This window comes from Eptatretus burgeri, chromosome 3, assembly GCF_056783735.1.
Source record: "Eptatretus burgeri isolate ZD-2024b chromosome 3, Ebu_testis_v1, whole genome shotgun sequence".
Classification (NCBI taxonomy): Eukaryota; Metazoa; Chordata; class Myxini; order Myxiniformes; family Myxinidae; genus Eptatretus; species Eptatretus burgeri.
In genome coordinates, this window is record NC_140963.1 from 140,623,354 (window position 1) to 140,643,647 (window position 20,294).

General features: G+C 46.8%; 1 long non-coding RNA gene and 1 pseudogene across 2 annotated transcripts; one reads left to right on the forward strand and one right to left on the reverse strand.

Moving 5' to 3' along the window:
• Positions 1-732: 732 nt before the first annotated feature.
• LOC147031149 (uncharacterized) lies at positions 733-20,020 on the reverse strand. 2 transcript variants are annotated; one of them, XR_015056679.1, is made up of 3 exons: positions 19,866-20,020; positions 10,492-10,745; positions 733-1,486 (listed from the first exon to the last, which is right to left on the reverse strand). It is a non-coding gene; the product is annotated as an uncharacterized LOC147031149 (long non-coding RNA). The 2 variants fall into 2 exon arrangements; XR_015056680.1 differs by lacking the exon at positions 733-1,486 and adding an exon at positions 9,741-10,353.
• Positions 18,143-18,283, forward strand: LOC147031150 (signal recognition particle RNA; annotated as a pseudogene).
• Positions 20,021-20,294: the final 274 nt, after the last annotated feature.

The following is a 20,294-nucleotide window of genomic DNA, read 5'->3' on the forward strand; positions in this document are numbered from 1 at the left end:
AACCAAGGCATTTCGGATCATTGGCATCTCCCGCAATGAGGCTGAGTCTTTGGGACTCTCACTCTCTCACCACAGGCTGGTCGGTGGTCTTTCTGTCTTCTACTGTCTCCTCTCCAGCCTTGCCCCCCTGCTCTTTCTGCGATTTGTCCCCACCACATTTCCGCAGGGCGCTCAAGGTCCGCCAACAACCCCCTTCTGGTAGGACTACCAAATTCACGAATCGCTGCTCACCTTCACTCTTTCATTCCTCTTTTTTCCCGCCTTTGGAATAAACTCCCTCACTCTATTCAATCCCACTCTTTCATCCAGGTCTTCAAAACAGCTGTTCACCACCACCTCTTGTCTTTCCCCATCCAAAACCTCGACCTTTTCTACCCCCGTTAATCCACCCCAAAACCACCTCCTTCAAATTCCCTGCCTTCCTTCCTGAAAGTCCCTGTAATGGTCATCTTGTACACCCCATGTTCCCCGCCCCATCCCTCTCCCTTCCACAGATCTCCTAATGTCTCTGTTCCCCACTGTGTTGTCCTTCCCTCTCCCGCCCCTCTTGTCTCATGCGCCCCCCCCCCCCTTGTTGTGCGTTGTGTGTTAAATCTCATACGAGCCTCGACGATGTATACAAAAAAAATAGGGGCATTCTTATCCTAACAGATGGTCTGGGGGGGTGGGGGGTGGGGGGATAGGTAGGCGAGGGAGGGATGCAAATTCTCTCTGTAAATGTGTGTAGTGTGGCGTCGCTCCAGGTGGGAGTGGGGATTTCAAGTCACCATCCGACTCAGTGCAGTATTCCTGTCCCCACGTTTTCCAGTGCAGTGAGTTTTGAATTACGTAGCGAGTGGTGTTTTCAATTACACGTTTGAATTAGGATAACAACACAACTGCCCTGACTACTCAAAGGAGAGACAACTCTCAAAGGAGACAACATGGGGTCTCAGAGCTGTAATCCGTGGACGAATGGCATCTTGTGCTGGGATCGAAAGCTCCTCCATGAGCCTTGACAGAAGCATGATGCAAGTACAATGCCAACGATGTGTGGCTCAATTACCATGTGTGAACCTTACACCCTGCTGCATCTAATTAAAGACACATGCACCTCGGGTCGCCAACCATTCGTAAGGCCCACTTGACTAACCTTGAGATGGCTTGCTTACCCCGGACACTGCGACTCCTTTGGGACAAACGGCCATATAGAAGCCATTGCAACTGGTTCAACAGCACTGTATATTTGGGGAGCAATGAACCCTTAAGATTACCATATAGAGATGCTCCGCTCAGGTCTTGCGCAGGAGAGATCGGCGGATGGGTGCAGTGAAGGCAATTTGGAGGTTTTGACCACTCCAGGTGCTCCAACTTTCACCAACTGAGATCCTCCATGAATATGCCAGTGGCAACTCAACAAATATCACTCACTTTGGGGAGAGTGTGCCACATTCTTCATTCTGCCTCTGGAGCACGTCCTTCTCCAGCAGGCACACACTCTTCCTCTCTAATGGGTGAGAGGGCGGGGGAGGGGGGTGTCATGACCACATACGTTCATAAGAGTCCTGCCCCCTCAACAGCACAGGGTCAGGGACCAATCATAACGTCACACAATGGTGCTCACCTGAGATCTCCACCTTCCCTTACAAAAATAGAGGCAGGGGCCCATCACGGTATGACACAAGGCTGATGGACCCACATGATGGGAAGCTGGCCGAACACCCATAAATAATCTTCCATCATTCCAACTCATCTTCCTCGTGGGTAATTGGCCCCACTTCTCCACAAAAGGTTACAATACAACATATTTACACAGGGTCGGTGTGGTGTCATCCCAACTCTTTAACCATTCCACCAGACTGATCTTAAGTCATTCACACGTGACGGTGAGACGTCTAACGCAGCGGGAAGTCACGAAACTTTTCACTTAACTGGACTTGGATGCCATTGTGTTTGAGTTGCCTCCATGTCCGAAAATAAATATTCCACAGCAGGTGACTTGATGAAGCAGAGCTGAAGGCAGTTCAAAGATTCTAGGAGATTGTTGAACTACTGTTTGGTATAGACTGTATCTCCATTCATTTCAAGTCGCTCACAGTGAGTTATCGCACGTGAAAGTGTCTGCATTGATTATATCTGAAGACCACTTTCGTGTTGCTGGGGATGTTTCAGCCCCTTTGATATATTAACACAGCTATAACTTTCATTAAAGACAGGAGATATGGCCTGCTGTTCCTGCCCACTTGCGTCCACCATTCAAAAGTATGGGAAAGCCAATAGAAGTGACAATTGCCCATCATAGCTTCATCCACACAGTGCGCCAGGTCCCACAGCCACTTCAATGCGACAGCGGATATAAGCCATGACGGTGTAGGTTGTCGCAGCTCCATCCACCATGTTTTGGGATTAAAACAAACCAAAAAAAATTACAATTTTTCCCTTGTTCGATGAGCGCAGCATTGAATGTATCAGTTTTGTGTTAATCCTTCATGGAATTGTGGGAAGAAATACAAAAGTTCGGAGTTGTGAAACGCAGGTTGATTTCCCCTTGGAGATTGGAACGAACCATTCATTTCCATGGAAACCCTTTGCCATGCACAAGCAGTACCAATGAAGACCACACGCATACAGGAGGACAATGTCAAGTTCTCGAGCTACATATGAATGTTTTACTGTTTTGAGCACTCCATTATGGCGGAATTTATCAACCCCCCCCCCCAACACACAATCGTTTACTCCCAACTGGCAACATTCTTCCTTCCTCTTCCTACTCCCACACCCACTTATCCCCCTTTCTTTCTCCTCCAATGCTTCTCTGAATTTTTACTCCCACCCCACCAGCGTACGTAAAAAATAGATAGGGGAGCAATTATCAAGAGCAGAGATGTACACGTACGGAGTACACGTTCGGAGTACACGTTCGGAGTACACGTACGGAGTACACGTTCGGAGTACACGTTCGGAGTACACGTTCGGAGTACACGTTCGGAGGACACGTTCGGAGGACACGTACGGAGTACACGTACGGAGTACACGTTCGGAGTACACGTACGGAGTACACGTACGGAGTACACGTTCGGAGTACACGTACGGAGTACACGTTCGGAGTACACGTACGGAGTACACGTTCGGAGTACACGTTCGGAGTACACGTACGGAGTACACGTTCGGAGTACACGTTCGGAGTACACGTACGGAGTACACGTTCGGAGTACACGTACGGAGTACACGTTCGGAGTACACGTACGGAGTACACGTTCGGAGTACACGTACGGAGTACACGTTCGGAGTACACGTTCGGAGTACACGTACGGAGTACACGTTCGGAGTACACGTACGGAGTACACGTTCGGAGTACACGTTCGGAGTACACGTACGGAGTACACGTACGGAGTACACGTTCGGAGTACACGTTCGGAGTACACCTTCGGAGTACACGTACGGAGTACACGTTCGGAGTACACGTTCGGAGTACACGTACGGAGTACACGTACGGAGTACACGTTCGGAGTACACGTACGGAGTACACGTTCGGAGTACACGTACGGAGTACACGTTCGGAGTACACGTACGGAGTACACGTTCGGAGTACACGTTCGGAGTACACGTACGGAGTACACGTTTCGAGTACACGCACGGAGTACACGCACGGAGTACACGTTCGAGTACACGTTCGAGTACACGTTCGAGTACACGTTCGGAGTACACGTTCGGAGTACACGTACGGAGTACACGTTCGGAGTACACGTACGGAGTACACGTTCGGAGTACACGTACGGAGTACACGTTCGGAGTACACGTTCGGAGTACACGTACGGAGTACACGTTCGGAGTACACCTTCGGAGTACACGTACGGAGTACACGTACGGAGTACACGTTCGGAGTACACGTACGGAGTACACGTTCGGAGTACACGTACGGAGTACACGTTCGGAGTACACCTTCGGAGTACACGTTCGGAGTACACGTTCGGAGTACACGTACGGAGTACACGTTCGGAGTACACGTACGGAGTACACGTTCGGAGTACACGTTCGGAGTACACGTACGGAGTACACGTTCGGAGTACACGTTCGGAGTACACGTACGGAGTACACGTTCGGAGTACACCTTCGGAGTACACCTTCGGAGTACACGTACGGAGTACACGTTCGGAGTACACGTACGGAGTACACGTTCGGAGTACACGTACGGAGTACACGTTCGGAGTACACCTTCGGAGTACACGTTCGGAGTACACGTTCGGAGTACACGTACGGAGTACACGTTCGGAGTACACGTTCGGAGTACACGTACGGAGTACACGTTCGGAGTACACGTTCGGAGTACACGTTCGGAGTACACGTACGGAGTACACGTTCGGAGTACACGTACGGAGTACACGTTCGGAGTACACGTACGGAGTACACGTTCGGAGTACACCTTCGGAGTACACCTTCGGAGTACACGTTCGGAGTACACGTTCGGAGTACACGTTCGGAGTACACGTACGGAGTACACGTTCGGAGTACACGTACGGAGTACACGTTCGGAGTACACCTTCGGAGTACACGTTCGGAGTACACGTACGGAGTACACGTTCGGAGTACACGTTCGGAGTACACGTACGGAGTACACGTTCGGAGTACACGTTCGGAGTACACGTACGGAGTACACGTTCGGAGTACACGTACGGAGTACACCTTCGGAGTACACGTACGGAGTACACGTTCGGAGTACACGTTCGGAGTACACGTTCGGAGTACACGTTCGGAGTACACCTTCGGAGTACACGTACGGAGTACACGTTCGGAGTACACGTACGGAGTACACGTTCGGAGTACACCTTCGGAGTACACGTACGGAGTACACGTACGGAGTACACGTTCGGAGTACACCTTCGGAGTACACCTTCGGAGTACACGTACGGAGTACACGTTCGGAGTACACGTTCGGAGTACACGTTCGGAGTACACGTTCGGAGTACACGTTCGGAGTACACGTACGGAGTACACGTTCGAGTACACCTTCGAGTACACCTTCGAGTACACGCACGGAGTACACGTTCGGAGTACACGTTCGAGTACACGTTCGAGTACACGTTCGGAGTACACGTTCGAGTACACGTACGGAGTACACCTTCGGAGTACACGTTCGAGTACACGTACGGAGTACACGTTCGAGTACACGTTCGAGTACACGCACGGAGTACACGTTCGAGTACACGTTCGAGTACACGCACGGAGTACACGCTCGAGTACACGTACGGAGTACACGTTCGGAGTACACCTTCGAGTACACGTTCGAGTACACGTTCGAGTACACGTACGGAGTACACGTTCGAGTACACGTACGGAGTACACGTTCGAGTACACGTTCGGAGTACACGTGCGGAGTACACGTTCGAGTACACGCACGGAGTACACGTTCGAGTACACCTTCGAGTACACGTGACGGAGTACACGTACGGAGTACACGTTCGAGTACACGCACGGAGTACACGTTCGAGTACACGTGCGGAGTACACGTTCGGAGTACACGTACGGAGTACACGTTCGAGTACACCTTCGAGTACACGTTCGAGTACACGTTCGGAGTACACGCACGGAGTACACGCTCGAGTACACGTTCGGAGTACACGTACGGAGTACACGCTCGAGTACACGCTCGAGTACACGTTCGAGTACACGCACGGAGTACACGTTCGAGTACACGCACGGAGTACACGTTCGAGTACACGTACGGAGTACACGTTCGGAGTACACCTTCGAGTACACGCTCGAGTACACGCTCGAGTACACGCTCGAGTACACGTACGGAGTACACGCTCGGAGTACACGCACGGAGTACACGTTCGGAGTACACCTTCGAGTACACGTTCGGAGTACACGCACGGAGTACACGCTCGAGTACACGTTCGAGTACACGTACGGAGTACACGTTCGGAGTACACGTTCGGAGTACACGTACGGAGTACACGTTCGGAGTACACGTACGGAGTACACCTTCGGAGTACACGTACGGAGTACACGTTCGGAGTACACGTTCGGAGTACACGTTCGGAGTACACGTACGGAGTACGCGTTCGGAGTACACGTACGGAGTACACGTTCGGAGTACACCTTCGGAGTACACGTACGGAGTACACGTACGGAGTACACGTTCGGAGTACACGTTCGGAGTACACCTTCGGAGTACACCTTCGGAGTACACGTTCGGAGTACACGTTCGGAGTACACGTTCGGAGTACACGTTCGGAGTACACGTACGGAGTACACGTTCGGAGTACACCTTCGGAGTACACCTTCGGAGTACACGTACGGAGTACACGTTCGGAGTACACGTTCGGAGTACACGTTCGGAGTACACGTTCGGAGTACACGTACGGAGTACACGTTCGGAGTACACGTTCGGAGTACACGTACGGAGTACACGTTCGGAGTACACGTTCGGAGTACACGTACGGAGTACACGTTCGGAGTACACGTTCGGAGTACACGTTCGGAGTACACCTTCGGAGTACACCTTCGGAGTACACGTTCGGAGTACACGTACGGAGTACACGTTCGGAGTACACGTACGGAGTACACGTTCGGAGTACACCTTCGGAGTACACGTTCGGAGTACACGTTCGGAGTACACGTACGGAGTACACGTACGGAGTACTGCGCTGGTGCAAGCTCACAAGCACACGATGTATCTCACCACCAATCACGGGATCTTTAACATTGATGTCGATCAGCGAATAAAAATTAAATTAAACATTTCATTCGATTATTATTATTCCTTCAGAATGTACGAATGAATTACACACATCCGTCCATCGCAGTTTGTGGATGCGAAAGGATTAATAACTCTCCGGTGGTGTCGAGACGTGTCAGGGAGAAGTGAGGATGGATGGATGGATGTATACTTATGTGTGAGATGGATGGATGAATAGTGATGGGTGAGATGGATGAAGACTGGATAAGTTGATGGATAGATGTACTGATGGGTGAGGTGGATGAAAACTGGATAAGTTGATGGATGAATGTACTGATGGGTGAGATGGATGAAAACTGGATAAGTTGATTGATGGATGTACTGATGGGTGAGATGGATGAAGGCTGGATAAGTTGATGGATGGATGTACTGATGGGTGAGATGGATGAAAACTGGATAAGTTGATGGCAGGATGCACTGATGGGTGAGATGGATGGATGAAGGCTGGATAAGTTGATGGATGGATGGATGGATGAAGACTGGATAAGTTGATCGATGGGTGTATTGATGAGTGAGATGGATAAAGACTGGATAAGTTGATGGAAGGATGCACTGATGGGTGAGATAGATGGACTGCATAAGTTGATGGATGGATGTACTGATGGGTGAGATGGATGGACTGGATAAGTTGATGGATGGATGTACTGATGGGTGAGATGGATGAAGGCTGGATAAGTTGATGGATGGATGTACTGATGGGTGAGATGGATGAAAACTGGATAAGTTGATGGCAGGATGCACTGATGGGTGAGATGGATGGATGAAGGCTGGATAAGTTGATGGATGGATGGATGGATGAAGACTGGATAAGTTGATCGATGGGTGTATTGATGAGTGAGATGGATAAAGACTGGATAAGTTGATGGAAGGATGCACTGATGGGTGAGATAGATGGACTGCATAAGTTGATGGATGGATGTACTGATGGGTGAGATGGATGGACTGGATAAGTTGATGGATGGATGTACTGATGGGTGAGATGGATGAAAACTGGATAAGTTGATGGATAGATGTACTGATGGGTGAGATGGATGGATGAAGGCTGGGTAAGTTGTTAGAGGGATGGATGGATGTACTGATTGGTGAGATAGATGGATGAAGGCTGGATAAGTTGATAGATAGATAGATGGATGGATGGATGTACTGATGGGAGAGATGGATGGATGAAGGCTGGATAAGTTGATGGATGGATGGAAGGATGTACTGATGGGTGAGATGGTGAGATGGATGTAGGCTGGATAAGTTGACAGATGGATGGATGTACTGATGGATGGATGGATTAAGACTGGATAAGTTGATGGATGGATGTACTGATGGGTGAGATGGATAAAGACTGTTTAAGTTGATGGATGGATGTACTGATGGGTGAGATGGATGAAAACTGGATAAGTTGATGGATGGATGTACTGATGGGTGAGATGGATGGATGAAGGCTGGATAAGTTGATAGATGGATGGATGGATGTACTGATTGGTGAGATGGATGGATGAAGGCTGGATAAGTTGAGAGATAGTTGGATGGATGCACTGATGGGTGAGATGGATGGATGAAGGCTGGATAAGTTGATGGATGGATGTACTGATGGGTGAGATGGATGGATGAAGGCTGGATAAGTTGATGGATGGATGTACTGATGGGTGAGATGGATGAACGCTGGATAAGTTGATAGATGGATGAACTGATGGGTGAGATGGATGGACTGGATAAGTTGATGGATGGATGTACTGATGGGTGAGATGGATGAAAACTGGATAAGTTGATGGATGTACTGATGGGTGAGATGGATGGATGAAGGCTGGATAAGTTGATAGATGGATGGATGGATGTACTGATTGGTGAGTTGGATGGATGAAGGCTGGATAAGTTGATGGATGGATGTACTGATGGGTGAGATGGATGAACGCTGGATAAGTTGATAGATAGATGTACTGATTGGTGAGATGAATGAAGGCTGGATAAGTTGATGGATGGATGGATGGATGAAGACTGGATAAGTTGATGGATCCACTGATAGGTGAGATGGATGGATGAAGGCTGGATAAGTTGATGGATGGATGGATGAAGACTGGATAAGTTGATTGATGGATGGATGGATGAAGGCTGGATAAGTTGATGGATGTATGGATGGATAAAGACTGGATAAGTTGATGGGTGGATGCGCTGATGGGTGAGATGGATGGACTGGATAAGTTGATGGATGGATGTACTGATGGGTGAGATGGATAAAGACTGGATAAGTTGATGGATGGATGCACTGATGGGTAAGATGGATGGACTGGATAAGTTGATGGATGGATGCACTGATGGGTAAGATGGATGGACTGGATAAGTTGATGGATGGATGTACTGATGGGTGAGATGGATGAAAACTGGATAAGTTGATGGATGGATGTACTGATGGGTGAGATGGATGGATGAAGGCTGGATAAGTTGATAGATGGATGGATGGATGGATGGATGAAGGCTGGATAAGTTGATGGATGTATGGATGGATGAAGACTGGATAAGTTGATAGATGGATGGATGTACTGATTGGTGAGATGGATGGATGAAGGCTGGATAAGTTGATAGATGGATGAACTGATGGGTGAGATGGATGAAGGCTGGATAAGTTGATTGATGGATGGATGGATGTACTGATGGGTGAGATGGATGAAGGCTGGATAAGTTGATAGATGGATGGATGGATGTACTGATGGGTGAGATGGATGAAGGCTGAATAAGTTGATAGATGGATGGATAGATGTACTAATGGGTGAGATGGATGGATGAAGGCTGGATAAGTTGATAGATCGATGGATGGATGCACTGATGGGTGAGATGGATGGATGAAGGCTGGATAAGTTGATGGATGCACTGATGGGTGAGATGGATGGATGAAGACTGGATAAGTTGATGGATGGATGGATAGATGAAGACTGGATATGTTGATGGATGTATGGATGGATGAAGACTGGATAAGTTGATGGATGGATGGATAGATGAAGACTGGATAAGTTGATGGATGTATGGATGGATGAAGACTGGATAAGTTGATGGATGGATGGATGAAGGCTGGATATACTGATGGATGTGAGATGGATGTGTGGAAGGATGGTTTTGTTTTTTGCACGGAATATAGATTTAGCAGACCAGACTTGACCAGGTATAAAAATCCTGCTTTGAGTCGCCACATCTCTTCACCATTTATGGCTGCTTGAGACAAGGACCAAGCTGTCCAATGCATGTCAATGTCTCTGTAAAGAGATATCTTGTATGAAATATTATTCTAAATTTCAGAACACTTGCCCAAAGTACGTATGTACAAAGTTCATTTATCAGATACATTCCAATAGTTCACAACAATTGCATGGGTTGCTCCATGAGCGTGTGTGAGTAACGTGAGCTGTGGACAGACAGACGATAGACAGAGTGGAGGAAACAAAATTAAACAAAAGCCAGATTGGGAAGAACATATGTCACCAACTTGGTTAGAATGGAAGGGCTGCGGGTCTATCAGGAGATGATGGGGATGCCTTCACCTCGACCACTGGAATGTGCGATTAATTGAAGGAGCTCCTGGCCACAGTACAGAGTCTTGCTCCATGACATTGCACGGCATCAAGAAGCGACGAATACCGAGACAAGACAGTCTGAGTGAGTAGATCCAAACAGAGCTGCTTTTGAAAGCAATATTGTAATTGGGTTCTTCATGCAGTTTTGTGTCTGGCTGTCAATTGTAGAAGATTGTATGAGTAACGCAAGTTATTTTCCCAACTAGTGGGACTTACCATGTTTCAATGTTGTGTTCCAGATGTCGGAGTGGATTAGGTTTTTCTCCTGGCCGACTGAAAGTGGTGGAGCTGCAGTCATTCGCCGTAGTGAGCAACCTTTCTGGATAAAGTTGGATTGCTGGAAGATCATGGGTCGGTCGTGCACATTGTTATGAAGAAGCAGAGCTGGTCTCCATTGCAGAAAGAAAACAGCGCGAGTCCTTGAACAGTCTTGATGGAATTTTTTTCCCAACTGGTGGTAATAAATACATCTGCAGGGAATAAAGTAACTATCAGTTCCAAGTCGTGGGTCGGAATATATATGCATTCCCCCCCCCTTCCCACCCAACTGGGTTGACTCATTGAGGTGAAAAGTCATGCTCAGGAATTAAACCGAACAAACAAAGTAAAGTACGTAAATATGGCGTCAACATTAGAGATAATTGGGTGCACTGACGTGTGATGATGACAGCTGTTTAGCTCCTGCAGAGAAAGGAAAGGGATGTGAGGAGAGAAGGAAAACAGGTGGGAATAGAAAAAGAGGAAACAGAAGGATTGTAATAAAAAAATATATATATATATATATATATATATATATATATATATATATATATATATATATATATATGTGGTCGTGGTCCTGGTGGTTAGGTTAATCCCCGCCGATCCAATTGTGGTGGATGGCCGGTTAACACCGAGCAGGCCGGATCGCCGAGCGATTTTCCTTTAAGGCAGACACGTGATCCTCGGAGATTATGGCGTGTGTGGGAGGGGCAGGGCAGCATGGGCGGAGCGACGGAGGCACAGCACAAGGGGTTTATACTCGAACCCACCACAGATACACGGGCACCAGCAATATAAAATAAACACGGGGATTTCAATGAAAATAGACAAATATTTACAAGGGTAAAAAAAATTTTTGGGATACCTTGTCGAGGCTCGTATGAGAGCTAACACACGACCACCAGCAAGGGGGGCATGAAACAAGAGGGGCGGGAGTGCGAAGGACAAAACAGTGGGGAACAGAGACATTAGGAGATCTGTGGAAGGGAGAGGGATGTGGCGGGGAACATGGGGAATACAAGATGGACATTACAGGGACTTTCAGGAAGGAAAGCAGGGAATTTGAAGGAGGTGTTGAGTTTGGGGTGGATTCACGGGGGTACAAAAGATCAAGGATTTGGATGGGGGACGGAAAGAGGAGGTGGTGAACAGCTGTTTTGAAGGCCTGGAAAGAAGCATGGGATTGAACAAAGTGAGGGAGTTTATTCCAAAGGCGGGGAAAAAGAGGAATGAAAGAGTGAAGGTGAGCAGTGATTCGTGATTTTGGTAGTTTTACCAGAAGGGGGTTGTTGGCGGACCTTGAGCACCCTGCGGAAATATGGTGGGGACAAATCACAGAGAGAGCAGAGGGGGCAAGACTGGAGAAGAGGCGGTAGAATACAGAAAGACCACCGACCAACCTGTGGTGAGAGAGTGAGAGATCCAAAGACTCGGCCTCATCGTAGGAGATACCAATGATCCTAAATGCCTTGGTTTCCACAGCGTGAAGCCGAGAAAGGTGAGAGGCAGGAGCGCCAGCCCAGAGTGGAGAGCAGGACTCCATCAGGCTGCGGACAAAATCTTTGGAAGTGGTCAGGAGCTCAGTTGGCCGAGAAAGGCCAACGACGACTTTGCACGACGGAGGATTCCCAGTCGGCGACTGGCTTTGGAAGCCAGGTTGGAAATGTGGCTTTCCCAGGAAAGATCATGGCAGATAATGCGACCCAGAAGCATGAAAGAAAGGACTTCTTCCAGAGGATTGTTGAGAAAGTAGATGGGGGGAGGGGGGGTTCCAAACAGTTCTTTCAGAGAGACATAGTGAGAGTGTGAGATTTGTCCAGATTGAAAGACATGTTCCACGTATTGGACCAGTTTGTGATTTTACCCAGATCTGCAGAGAGCGAAGAAGCTGCTGCTTGAATTAATAATCCAAAATGTAATAATAATACGTGAAGTGAATTAAGGTCTCAAGTCGAGGCACCTCAACACATTGACCAGGGGAAAACGAAACAAAAGAAAATCCTCCCTTTATTCTGGCGCTTAGCTTTGTCCAGAGATGGTCTTTATTGAACGTTGGGGTCGAGGTGCATCATCCTGCGTGGGAAGACGTGCCCAAATATGGTGCCGAGCCACTCTCTGGGTGGGAAAAGGTACGTGAGGTAGTTTGTGAGGCGGTATTCAATGCCAGCGCTCAGGAACCACCATGCAGCCTCTTTGTCGATCGCGCTTGCCGACGCAGCTGCTCTCTGCAGAATGGCGCTGCTCCCTTCAGTGATATACATGAGGCTTCAAGGTCCGTCTCTCACCACCAGCGAAGAGTCAATAGCCGGTGTCTTGCTCCACCACACGAGTCAATTCGCTTCAGCATGAGTACGATAATCGTGCCATCATTTCGTCGTGCCGAGAGGAGAGCAAAAACGAGAACCTCTGTCCCAGCCACGTTCCTCTCAACAACTGTTGTCTGCGCTTTGAACTTCACCCTTCTTTCACTTCCGGGTGTGGCTTTTTGGCACGAAAACTAGGAGAGTGGGGCTTTTCCCTGCTCGGCACGTTTGGCTTGTTATTATAAAAACATAATTCTTTCTTTGCGAGCTTGTAAATGCAAAAACGTAGGAGAAGGTCACAGGGGGCAATTATATACTGGGAAAATTAGCCTTCATCCCCATCTAATTAACATCACACCCCCCCCTCACTCCCCGTGCAGTGAGAAGTAACTCTTAATCTCACAGTTTCCCAACTTAATTTACATCGAGATGTCTCCTTCATGTCCACGGACCAAGCAACTCTGGATAATCCTAACTTTCCTTTGAAATTCCTCCATCCGCCCCCACAGCTGTAACACAGCCCCACTCCCTGAAATCGTCGCTCCTGCAAGGTTCAATGCAGGCGTCACCATTCCAGTCTTACCACTTCCCGACTCACACCTAATTAGCCTTTGAAATAAATTAGGAGGGGCTGTGCGAAGCGAGCCACAGCTAACTTACCTATTCTCCTTAACATTATACACCCCTTAAACACAATAATTTAAATATTTGCAAAACTCTTGGTTCCTCGTTCCTAATTGCTGGGGTGGGTAGAAAATGTCAGACAACAGACAAATCTACGATCAGAGACAAAACCTTAATTAAAGAACTTTTTAAAGTTTGTACAACCCCCTTCAAAAGATTGCCTTCCTTGTTGGATTCCACAATACCCACCGTTACCTGCGGAGCCATCCCAATTTACCTGTTTCAAATTTCCACAAGCCCTGTCTCTCTGGTACAGGTTAATGACATGGATTAAATGAACCTTCCCTAACACACCCACACATAAACCCAACATCAATCATTCATTCCAACCATGCAAGACCATGGCTTAAATGTTATAACACACAAATGTGATCAACAAGGCACCAGGGAGGTACCGTACAGCAAAGATGGTGGAGGGTCTTCCGGTTACGGTGCCCACAGTCCAAAAACAAATCGCCCAACTTTCGACTTCTTTGCCCACCCAACAACTACTCAGTCCTGAACAGCCAAACTGCTCTTTTGCTGTACGCCTCACAGGGAGGATCTCCGAACCATACAGCCTCTCTCGGCCTCATACGAGTCACCAGGGGTTTTCTTACCGCTGGTCGCCCAACCAAACCTCCCCTCCGACGGGTCCCCATTTCCAGGCACACCGGCTGCCAGGGCCAAATTACCTCAGAAACACGTGGATATATATATATATATATATATATATATATATATATATATATATATATATATATATATATATATATATATATATATATATATATATATATATATATATCCCTGTGTTGTAAGAGGCGACCAGGGTTGCGTCAGGAAGGGCATCCGGCGTAAAACATGTGCCAAATCACCATGTGGATCATACGGATGATCCGCTGTGGCAACCCCTAAAAGGGAGCAGCCGAAAGAAGAAGAAGATACATATACCTATACATATCTCAGAAAGGACTGTCTGGCAAATCTTTTGATCTACTTCCTAAACAAACCACTTGGAAAGTTAAAGTCACTCAAACTTGTGGGCCTCACCATCAGCCATGACCTTTCGTGGGAAGACCATATTTCCAAGATGGCCTATAAAGCCAGCCGACAACTGGGCATCCTTCGTTGTGCAAGATCTTTCTTTGACCAATCTGAACTTTTGACAACCTGCAAAGCCTTTATTCACAGCTTGATGGAGTACTGCTCTCCCCTTTGGGCTGGCACTCATGCCTCACACCTTGTCCCTCTTGATGTTGTGGAAAGCAAGGCTCTCAAAATGTTTGTGATCTCCCGTGACTAAGGCGAGTGTGTCGGCCTGGTACTCTCATATCACAGGCAGCTTGGTGGCCTCTCTGTATTCTACAACCTCCTTTTTGGTTTTGCACCCTCCGCCCTCTCTTGGCTCTGCCCCTCCAGGTATCTGCTGGGTGCACATGATCTGCCAATAACCCTCTTCTTGTTAAACTCACACAATCCATGCTCACTGATCACCTCCACTCATTCGTTTCTCTTTTCTCTCACCCATTGGAACCAACTTCCCCCAGTCTGTTCAGTCGCATTCCTCCCTCCAGGGCTTCAAGACAGCTCTTCCCCCATCTATAATGATCTCTTATACCCCCAAATGTCCTCATTCCCAAGCACTCCCTTTTTCCACATTATTGTGATTTTCCTCCTCTCCCTCACCTCTTTTCATTTGTTTGTTGTCGGTTGGTTCGCTCCTTTTCTGTTTCATCCCCTTCTCCCCCTCCCCTATATGTCATTCTCACTTATACTCTGCTGTTTATGTTTCCCCCTTTACATTGTGTTCCATTCCATTATAGTCTGCTCCAGCTCTTCCGTGAGCCTCGACCATGTAGACAAAAAAAAAGAAGGAAAAATAAAGCTTTTCAAAAAGCATTAAGAAGGAAACTCATGTGGATCGATCAATTTTAGTTAATTTCTTGCTGATGTCATGAATGGCAAGATTGAGTGGAGTTTACAGTGTAAATAAAATGAATGAAATAACCAATCAGGTATGATGTGGAAATTTAAAAAAAAATTCTCTATCTTCTGTACAATAACCACAACATCCATCGCTTCAACAGACTGAGTGGTGTAAGGTTTAGAGCGTCTGCTCTGGTCTGACAGGTTGGTGGTTCAGACCTGGCCCTGACCGAGTCATAGCAAAGATCTTAAAATGATACATGCTGCTCCCTTGCTTGATGCTCAGTATTTAAAAAGGATAGAGCAAGGACAAACAATGGGTTGGCAACCATTTCACAGGCTTGTTGGGCCTAATGTCCTCCTCATGCGTTGAAGTTCCTTGTGAGAGAACTCATTACTCCATGCGTGAAGGAAAAAGCCAGGTTACGTAATTGGTTCACTTTGTCTGTCGGTCTGTTTATCTGTTTGTCTGTGTACAGACGTCAGTCTATGATCAAGGATCTACTTAATTTCCATTGAATTTTACATTTTTTTTGACACTGTTGAACATGTACCGGAACACGAACCTACAGTTTAGCACGACTTTGGTTCTGAATTTGGCAAATTATAAGGATTCTCGTCCCGCTCGCACATGCGCAGAAAAGAGTGAGATAATTTTTTTCTTTGCTCTGCCTGTCTGGCAGTCAAACAAAATTGAAAATCATTCTAAACAGGAAACTTAAATCATAAAGGACACAAACAAGATGGCCTCAAATGAAAAGAAGTTAGGGAGAGGAGGAAAAACGTCACAAAGGACACAAACAACAGGCACGAAGAACTAATGTAACGTGTTAAATAAGCTGGTGTAAAAGACACTGCGCCAACGGTGGTAAATTTCCGAAATTACTTTATTTTTTCTCTCTAAAACCTTTAAAATCTTTATTTTATTTCAATTTAATTATGTACTTCAACACTGTAGAACACAAACTGCCTTTTTGGCACTTTCAAAACCCTTCCGTTTAGCATGACTTGGGCAAAATATTTCGCCATTTTACGTCATCTCATCTCGACCAATCAAATTTTCCGCTCGCTCTCTCAGCGTTGGGGAATATCGAGATTCAGACAAAAAAAAAAACTCGTAGAAAATATAGATCGTGCTCGGAAACGCAATAAGCAAGAGTTTAAAGGCCCCACCCACGTCACTTTTTTTTCTGAAGACTGTGGGTAAAGTGTTCTATGAACTCTCTGGTTTATTTATTTTAAAATGTTTGCTTGGTACAATCGTTCAACTGGACACTTTGACTTGGTATTTACAACCAATCACGTGTTCAAAACTTCACAAATGTGAATGCAATAATATTGTTTACTTTCAAGTAAGCATGAATTGATGATTGATTTTAAAAATTAAACAAATTTAAATCATGGCATCACTAATGTTAAGCTCATTGGTGTGTAAACATGATGATGTCACAATAGAAACTTCCACTGGTTATTTTGTCTGGTTTAATTGAGTAGTAATTCGTGAACATATTTGTTCATACTGATATCGTTTCCTCCTTCCTTGGGAATTTTCATTTTCGTGTTCTGATAATACGTACATCCCACATTCTCCCGTGAATGCAGCCGCCACAACAAATCCCAGCTCTCCTTGTCCCCGGTAGGAGTCGGATTGTGCGCAGACGTAATAATCGCATCGTTCGCATTGTTAGGTACCACTTCGACAATGATATCAATATCACCGTGCAATGCGGCACCTCCGAGCTCTGGCATCATGGGTGTAAACCGAAGAGATTGTGCGTGCACGTGAGCTTGGGCGAGGCATGGCCTCGGGGATCTGATTCCTTGGACGAACGTGCGAGAACTGTCAATGTGCAGTGTCGGGCACGTCGCGTGTACGTGTGGAGGGAGTTTCACATTAAAACATCCCTCAGATCTGTACGGGCGATAAAACCAAACTGTTTGCCAGAAAAAGGTTTTAACAGGTCCTGGACCAGTAATTATTGAAAAAAATTAATAAATGCAATTTACAATTCTCAACTTCATGTGTGTGCCAATGTCCCCCATGAGGCACCACCGAACAGTGCGGCTCGAGAAACCTTTGTGGGGAAATCTGTTTTTATATACACACAGAAAATTCATTTTTCAACGTCAACAAAACAATCATCAGGTTCTTCCACAAGTGGTTAATTCATGGTTATTGGCAGATATATATTTTTTATGGAAGCAAATATGGTGGGATTTTGACCCGCAGCCCACCCCGTCCATTTCATGTGCGACCTTTTCCTTTTCCCCCTCCTCTTCTCCTCTTTTGTCCTCTTAACATTGGAGAACAACTTGCAGTTTGGAAAGTTCGTACTCAAGGGTAAAAGGGGCACCACCACCCATACGCACATACACAAGATGTGAGAGAGACAGACAGAGAGAGAGAGACACACACAGACAGACAGACAGAAAGAGAAAGAGAAAGAGACAGATAGAGACAGACAAACAGACAAACAGACAGACAGACAGACAAAGAGAAAGAGAAAAAGAGAAAGAGAAAGCCAGAGAGACAGAGAGAATTACAAATACCTACCAGATGGCATTACATGTGATTCAATGATTGCACATCATCAGTCAACTGTTACCCATAAGGCATTGCAGAACAACAATATAGTATATAGCAGTTTCTATTGGATAAAGTCTGTATTCATTTTATTGAGATTATATATTTATATATTTATTCACCTACCACCGGGCGTAGTGGCGTGCGCCTGTAATCCGGCTACTCGGAGGCTTGGGTTGGAGGATCGCTTGAGGACGGGTGCTCTGCACTGGGCTTCGCTATGAGAGGGTGTAGGGCAGCCCGGAATCATGGCGAAACCCAATCCTTATCACTGTGTCATAAGAGGTGACCAGGGTTGCGTCAGGAAGGGCATCCGGCGTAAAACCTATGCCAAATCAGTATGTGGATCACAACGGATGATCTGCCGTGGCGACCCCTAACGGGAGCAGCCGAAAGACGAACAACAACATGTTTATTCACCTACCAACTTCCTGTGCCGAAGTATAATTAAATATATGATGCCTCATCAAAGTTTTCCAGTAACTTTGGTCTGAAGATTCCATATCCGTGCCCAAGACAGAAGACATGAGTTTGAATCCTTCACTCTCAAGTAATGATGTCCATGTGAAACAACAGACATTTGTACAAGGCCTTAGTCATCGGAAGAGTTTTCTCACCAAACTACACAACTCTCACTTGCAACGCTGCTATGGTTGAGCACCAAAAGGTGCCTGTGGACAGTGGCAATTATTCTCATGGTCGAACCGTGGAATTGGACAATTATCTTCTGCTCCTCATTCATTTACAGCGGACTCATCGCCGATTCGAGAACATTCGTTAACCAAGGAGCGCACACACATGTGATCAGAAGTGCAGCCATTACCATGAGCATGTCAGGCAGGGAGGCTGGCTGACTATCCATCCTTGTAATCTCGTCTACAGGAACTTCTGTCCACCTTTACCTCTCTCATGATAAGTTACTATTCAAATCTCAGACCTGCCATTGAGTAATGGCTCGGTAATGAACACCCTGGATATGGCTCAGGGACATGCTAACAGTCCTCTCCGGAGTTGATGCCTGCATAGAGGTTACTCCAATATCATTGGTAGAAACTGCAGCATCGTTCTTCATTTACAAGGTAGGGTATTGATGAAATGGTAAATTTACATATTTGTCGATTTCATGGATTGGCAGATTGGTGCAATGCGGACCGCACCTCTGACTTTCACCGCCAGACGGGGCAGACTTATCCTGCTGCAACCAGAACCGTTGCCGAGTAACTGCCTCCCCTGGCTCACTGTTGCCATGGCAGCCGCCAGACCGTCTCCTTCAGGCTCCCTCCTCCACACTCCCTCCCCCCTCCTTCCCCCAACCCCCACCTTTCCTGGACCAGTGCTGCATTCCCATAGCAACGAACTCACCATCTCAGTTACTCTTTCTCTCACTCCTCCCAACGCACACCCCGTTGCTGTAACCCTTTTACTTCCATTGCTTAGCTCAGTGTGTAGTTAAGGATCCTCAGCCTTTCCTTTCCCAAAAACCAATATCCCTCAATCGCTTTTAATAGTTCTTTGTCCTCGAACCCCTGATTCAGTGCTTTAGCTCTTCACAACACAAACTCACTCTCACATTCCTGTCTCATACTCTTTCCACCTGTCCTAAGATATACATACACAACCTTTACATTTCCTCCATGTGTGTGTGTGTATATATATATATATATATCTCAATATTATACTTACAAACCCCACCTAACCCTGTACATACAGTACAGTGTAGGTATGGATCGTGATGCGTGTCTGTGAACTGCACCGCCCCCAGGGCCGAATGTCGGAGCATTAGAATTCACTTCATGTAATGCACAAACCAAACCCCGGTGTGCAACGCACAAACGCAATGCTTCACTCACCTCGTCAATAAGCTCTTCATTACGAGGGACTCCAACGAAGTGACTTGAACATTGGTTCGAGAATGCAGAGTTTCTCAGTTGAGAGACGACATGGGTTCGTTGTGAAGACCGAAGGGGGGCAGCACATCCATCAAACTCCTGCGCTCATCAAAACAAGCACGTGTTGCCTCATTGTTACGTCATAGGGCCCATGTATTTATTACGTTGGTGAGTAATGGTTAGAGCGTCCACTCAAGAGTCGAGGAGGTCTGCGGTTCGAACCCCTCGGTTCAGTCAAACCAAAGATGTTAAAACGGTTCGTGCTGTTTCCTCACTCGTCACCCAGCAGAGAGAATGGATAAACAACCATAGGTTGGCAACCATTGTGCATGCTTTGATGAGCCTAATGACCTCCTGCTCTCCTCCTGTGTTGAAGTTCTTTGTAAAGGT